Raw genomic sequence first — 7,416 nt, 5'->3', positions numbered from 1 at the left:
TCCATTCAAAACTCAACGTCCGCTTCTGCGATCCAAGGGTTGCACCTGCGGATCCATGTCCAATTTTGCGGTCATTCACCGCTCCTGCGATTGCTCCATCGCATCTGCGGGCATCGTAGATGCGGAATTTACCTCGCACCTGTGACCACTAGCACTCCTCCATTTTTTCGCTTCTGCGCTTGCCTCTCTGCATGTGCAAAAATACCAGAAGCCTGAAGAATTAGCAGTAACACAAATCAAACTTTTATTCCGTTAAGCACCCGAAACTCACCCGAGGCCCCCCAGTACATCAACCAAATATATCAACCAATCCTAAAACACCATACGGACTTAGTCGAGCCCTCAAATCACATCAACTAACGTTGTAACTACGCATCGCACCATGAATCAAACTTATAAATTTCAAATCTTTCAACTTCTAAAACCCATGCCGAAAACTGTCAAATCAACCCGGAATGACGTCAAATTTTGCAGGCAAGTCCCAAATAACATAACGAAGTTGTTCCAACTCTCGGAGTCGCATTCTGACCCCGATATCAAAAAATTCACTTCCGGTCCAAATCTCCAAAAATTTGACTTTCGCCATTTCAAGCCTAAATCAGCTACAGACCTCAGATTTACAGTCCGGACACGCTTCTAAGTCCAAAACCACCCAACGGAGCTAATGGAATCGACAAAACTCTATTCCGGAGTCGTCTTTACATAGTTCTGACTACGGTCAAAATCCTAAGACTTAAGCTTTCGTTTTAGGGACTAAGTATCCCAAATCACTCCGAAACAACCGGTAACCGAATTCAACCACGCACTCAAGTCAATACACATAATATGAAGCTGATCAGGGCCTTATGCCACCGAACGAGACTTAAATTCTCAAAACGACAGGCCGGGTCGTTACATTTTGTTTGTTGGCGTCCTTGTTTTTGAAATGATTTTTGGCTCGCTCATTTAGGAATTCTCGAAAATGTCCATTGTTGAATAGATGAGCCACTTCTTCCCTTAGCTGTTGATAATCCTTGGTTCTGTGACCGTGAGTACTGTGGTATTTACACATCAAGTTGTGATCCCTCTATGCGGGATCAGACTGGAGTGGCCTTGGACATTTGGTCCCCTTTATGTGGCTGATAGGCGATACTATACTCGTTGTATCAACGTTGAAGATATATTCTGATAGTCTCGGGGCTTCTCTGCCCCCAAGTGAACTGTCAAAATTGTTCTTACTCATAACACCTTGGTTGCTAGGATCTTGGTCACTTCTCCTGTCATTCCTGGCCGGGTGGCGACCAGATCTGTTTCCCCGTCTATCTGAGCTGTATGGATGATACGGATCTCAGGTCGGCCTTGGCTCCTGATCCAAAATTCTTTTAGATATGTCGTTCACTCTATTGGAGTAAAAAGACCCCGAGAAGGGGCCCAACTGGTCGTCCTCATCTCTGATCTTTGACTAGCACCTGCTATGAACATCGACCCAAGAAACTGATGGGTACTCCATCAAGTTTTGCTTCAATTGTTAAGAAACAATGGAACTTCAAGGGTTGAGCCCTTGACTAAATGCCTGAACGGCCCAATCATCTGCAACCGGGGGAAGGTCCATCCGTTCTATCCGGAACCTCGACACGAACTCCCTAACATCTCATTATCCCTATGCTTGACTTTAAAGAGGTCCGATTTCCTCGTCTCGACTTTGATAGCGCTGGCACGGGATTTAATGAAGGAATCTGCAAGTATAGCAAATGAATCAATAAAATTTAGAGGTAAGTTATGGTACTATATCATTGCTCCTTTGGATAAGGTTTCCCAAATTTCTTCAGCAAAACTGATTCGATCTCGTCGTCTTCTAGGTCATTGCCTTTTATTGCGCGTGTGTAGGAGATTAAATGCTCGTTTGGATCTGTGGTCCCGTTATATTTGGGAATATCGGGCATTCGGAACATCTTCGGGATTGGCTTCGGTACCGCGCTCGAGGGAAAAGGTTTCTGAATGAACTTTTTGGAATCCGGTTCTATCAATATCGGAGGCGCTCCTGGGATCTGATCTACCCTTGAATTGTAAGTCTCCACCTTCTTTTCATTTTCCTTTATCTTCTTTCTGCCAGATTCCACCCGTTTCGTTAGTGCTTCGAGCATTTTGATCACCTCGGAAGTCTCTCCGGGCCCGAACTCATCTGGTTTTGTAACAATCCATTGTCTCTCCAAACGTTTTCTCTAACCCACTCGGGTTCGGCCGTGTTCTGTACGTGATTTTTTTAATCAATCGTAAGCTTACTCAATAACCTTCCCCTCTAGGCACTTCTCGAGCTAATGGTTGGGGTGCTCCGAGAACGCTATTTTCAGGATCAGTTGGCAGGTTGATGTTGATGGTAACTTGTGAGTTGGCGTCGACCGAGTCAGCGATTGGGACACCATTAGGATCAACAAGGGGGTACGTCATTGCTTGGTACCACGTTATTGATTCACCGTGGTGGCCTGACTCGGCATCAACGTTCAGGTGAGCAGACTGAGAATTTGACATTTTAGATAAACCTTAAATCAAACTTCAAAGAGCAAGTGTAAAATAGGGTGTGTTATGGAGATTCGTATTAAATCACCACTATTATCTTTGGCCCCACAGTGGGCGCCAAACTGTTCACCCTTAAAACGAGTAACAATAGAATGTATACGTGATTTAAAGAATACATGATTTAATTCAATACGAATGATCTAAGAACAACAAATAATTGAATTAAAGGAAAACAAAGTAATCAAACCAAATATGATGGATGATTAAGCCTAGCTTTATGATTAACGCTGAAAGTTGGTTCCGATCAAGCCCTTGAAACGGGCTCGGTTGAACCTAAATAAACAGGCAGCTGAATAACACTTTAAACAGTAACTAAACAACAAAATTAACTTTATTGCTTTGGTATACGTACCAACAGTGGTTGAAAAAATAAAAAGGCTCTCCCATTTATAAAGTAGGGGAATTTCAACCCTAATACAAGTCTAAATAAGGTAAAAATCTTTCTCTTCTAGAAAATTGTGATACACAGTTGATATCGGGCGAGATTTGCGTCGTAATATCTAGTTAAGGGAGGATATTTCGGCCCCTCGTTTATCCTTCCCTTTAGTCTCGGTTCTTTTTTTTGCTCGAACTCGATTCTTCCCGTGTTTGGTTGTGTCCGATTCTTGGAGCCAGTGGCGGAGCTACAGTGCTCCAAGGGTGATCAGGCGCATACCCTTCGCCGGAAAATTGGACTGCGTATATAAGTAAAATATTGTTCTATTTTAATATCTATGATGATAACTCTCTTAAAGGATACTGATAAGGAACTATTTGATTTTTAAATGTTTCCTTCATGATGCCTAAACTCATATTTAAGAATCAAAACTTGTATATTGCTCTTGGATCGTGTGGATGTGTTTTATAATATTATTGATTGGCAACTTCAAGAACTTAACGGTCGTTTCAATGAGGTGACAAGTGATTTGTTTCATGGAGTAGCTTGCTTGAATCCAGTTGATTCATTTCCTAATTTTGACATCAAGAAGATAGTGAGAATGGCTAAATTATATCCTTATGACTTTGATGAATTCAATTTGGGAATCCTTGAGAATTAACTTGCTAATTATATTGTTGATGTACGTGATATTGATCAAAGATTCTCCAATTTAGGTGGACTTGGTGAACTTTCAAAAAATCTAGCTGAGACAAAGAAGAATATTACTTATCCTCTTGTATTCTGCTTAGTGAAACTTGCTTTGCTTCTGCCAGTTGCCACTGCAACCGTTGAAAGAGCATTTTCTGTATTGAAGTTTATCAAGAATGACATGCGGAATCGAATGGATGATTAAATTTTTGACGGATGCATAGTGCCTTATGTGAAAAAAAAAAGTATGTCGTACTATTTCTAATGAGGTTATTATAAAAATATTTCAAGAGATGAGACCTCATCGAGTACAATTGTAATAATATATGTAAATTGTGCTTTCAGTAGTAATATTGTTTGGTTGATTCCTTTATATTGATTTTGATTTATACAATAGTTAATTCTGTTAAAGTATTTTTATGATTTAGCTAAATATTATATATTTTATTATAAAAAACTTTGGTCCACCCATTCATAGAAAAAATGATTTAATTATCCAAAGGTTGAATACCCTTCGTGAAATTTCTGGCTACGCCACTGCTTGGAGCATCATTCATCCTCCCCGAGCTCTAATCTGTGGGAGCCCTCGGCTTTACCCGAGGTCATATCGGACCGCGTTATCTTCTCGTTTCTTTACCAGAGAATCGAGGGTTACTTTATTCCCGATTTTACTCGTACACATACATGAAGGTTAATATAATGGAGTTTAGAAACTCATTGCTCATTTAGATAACTTCATGCACAAATGACAAAAACATGATTAGAATTGACAGTAAATTCCTTCTAACTCCAATATCCCCCTCATTCTTTTAATGAGGAATCCTTTTTGACTCAAAAGTCAACCAAAAAAATTCATTGGCGAAATTTTTAAAATCTCATTACTATCACTGGTTTGGAGAAAAACATTAAGGATTACAATAGTAGAATTAATATTTTTCCTTTAAAAAGAAACATCAAAGCAGATTATTATACTTACACACACACACACACACACACACACATACACACTATATATATTGAAAAATATTATATCATTAGCTGTGAGGCTGGTATGAGTGGATTCATGGTTGAAATTTCAACACTACTCCAATTCTTACTTTCACAATATAGACTAATGTCTATTTTGCTTTCCCCTCCCTCTTGCTCTTCCCTCACCTCTAGCATTGGTATTAATCATAGTAGTTTCTCTCCTTCCTCTAGCTTTTGCAACATGCATGCTATTTGCTTCCCTACCATAAGGTAGATTATGTATTTATTTTTCTATTACCCTAAAATTTGTGATATCAAAATGCATTACAATTACACGAAGAAAACCTGCATAGCTAGTCACGGCTCGCATAAGGACGTTAGGTTTGACTAATATTTTGAAAACCCTTCAAATGCTAGATTGGATCCATAGTCCACGCCAGTTGGGCAGTTTCCAACTTTCAGAAAGTCTAGTACTATTATAAGTACTTTGTCAACTATTTGTTTAGGTGATTCTCCGAAGCGCTTTAGCTAGCGTTTGACCATAGATTCCCTAATTTATTTTGAAAAATCTGATTTCGGTGAAGTTTGGTTTGAAGATAAAAATGTATTTGGACATTAGTTTTCAAAAAAATATTTTACTTTTTCTTTTTGAAAAAATATGAAACATGACTTATACCCAAAAGTTCTAAAAACTATCACAAATACCCAACAGTACCTTCATCAATAACATTCATTCTCATTATCACAAACCATAGTCCTGAACATAAATAAATTTAGTACAAAATTATTATTTTTATAATGAACTACATAATACACCATCAGATGACCGAGAAGACAAAGCAGCATTGTTACAAAATAATAAATGGTAGACTCTTTTATAAAATACAAAAGTTTAGAGTAATTTTAAAAAATATAATAGTAATATTTTGGGCCTTTTGGGATTTAGAAATTTGTCAAAATATGGATAAACTTTATAGAAAAATATATACATACATACACATATATATATATACATACATACACATATATACATACATACACACACACATATATATATATATATATATATATATATATATAGAGAGAGAGAGAGAGAGAGAGAGAGAGAGATAATATCAAATCGGTAGTTGTGAGGCTGGTAAGAATCGATTCATGGTTGAAATTCCAATACCAATCCAATTCTTACTTTCACAATATATAATTATAGACTAATGTCTATTTTGCTTTTTCCCTCCCTCTTGCTCTTCCCTCACCTCTAGCATTAGTATTAATCATGGTAGTTTCTCTCCTTCCTCTAGCTTTTGCAACATGCATGCCATTTGCTTCCCTACCATAACGTAGATTATATATTTATTTTCTTATTATCTTAAAGTTTGTGGTATAAAAATGCACTATAATTACACGAAGAAAAACTGCATGGCTAGCCATGGCTTAGGTTTGACTAATATTTTGAAGACCCTTCAAATGCTGGATTGGATCTATAGTCCACGCCAGTTGGGCAGTTTCTAACTTTCAGAAAGTCTAGTACTATTATAAGTACTTTGTCAACTATCTGTTTAGGTAATTCTACGAAGCGCTTTAGCTAGCGTTTGATCATAGATTCTCAAAATTTTTTTGAAAAATCTGATTTCGGTAAAGTTTGGTTTGAAGATGAAAATGTGTTTGGACATCAGTTTTCAAAAAAATATTTCACTTTTTTTTTTGAAAAAACATGAAACATGACTTATACCCAGAAGTTCTAAAAACTATCACAAATACCAAATAATACCTTCATCAATAAAATTCATTATCATTATCACAAACCATAGTTCTAAACATAAATAAATTTAGTACAAAATTATCATTTTTATAATGAACTACATAATACACCATCAGATGACTGAGAAGACAAAGCAGCATTGTTACAAAATAATAAATGGTAGACTCTTTTATAAAATACAAAAGTTTGGAATAATTTTAAAAAATATAATAGTAATATTTTGGGCCTTTTGGGATTTAAAAATTTGTCAAAATATGGATAAACTTTATGGACAAACATATATATATATATATATATATATATATATATATATATATATATAGAGAGAGAGAGAGAGAGAGAGAGAGAGAGATAATATCATATCGGTAGTTGTGAGGCTAGTAAGAATCGATTCATGGTTAAAATTCCAACACCAATTCAATTCTTACTTTCACAATATATAATTATAGACTAATGTCTATTTTGCTTTCCCCTCCCTCTTGCTCTTCCCTCACCTCTAACATTAGTATTAATCATGGTAGTTTCTCTCCTTCCTCTAACTTTTGCAACATGCCCTCCATTTGCTTCCCTACCATAACGTAGATTATGTATTTATTTTCCTATTACCTTAAAATTTGTGGTATAAAAATGCACTACAATTACACGAAGAAAACCTGCATGGCTAGCCATGGCTTAGGTTTGACTAATATTTTGAAGACCCTTCAAATGCTGGATTGGATCCATAGTCCACGCCAGTTAGGCAGTTTCTAACTTTCAAAAAGTCTAGTACTATTATAAGTACTTTGTCAACTATCTGTTTAGGTAATTCTACGAAGCGCTTTAGCTAGCGTTTGATCATAGATTCTCAATTTTTTTTTGAAAAATCTGATTTCGGTAAAGTTTGGTTTGAAGATGAAAATGTGTTTGGACATCAGTTTTCAAAAAAATATTTCACTTTTTTTTTTTGAAAAAACATGAAACATGACTTATACCCAGAAGTTCTAAAAACTATCACAAATACCAAACAATACCTTCATCAATAACATTCATTATCATTATCACAAACCATAGTTCTAAACATAAATAA

The sequence above is a fragment of the Nicotiana tomentosiformis genome, chromosome 1 (genome assembly GCF_000390325.3).
Source record: "Nicotiana tomentosiformis chromosome 1, ASM39032v3, whole genome shotgun sequence".
NCBI lineage: Eukaryota > Viridiplantae > Streptophyta > Magnoliopsida > Solanales > Solanaceae > Nicotiana > Nicotiana tomentosiformis.
This window is presented reverse-complemented; position numbering follows the sequence as displayed.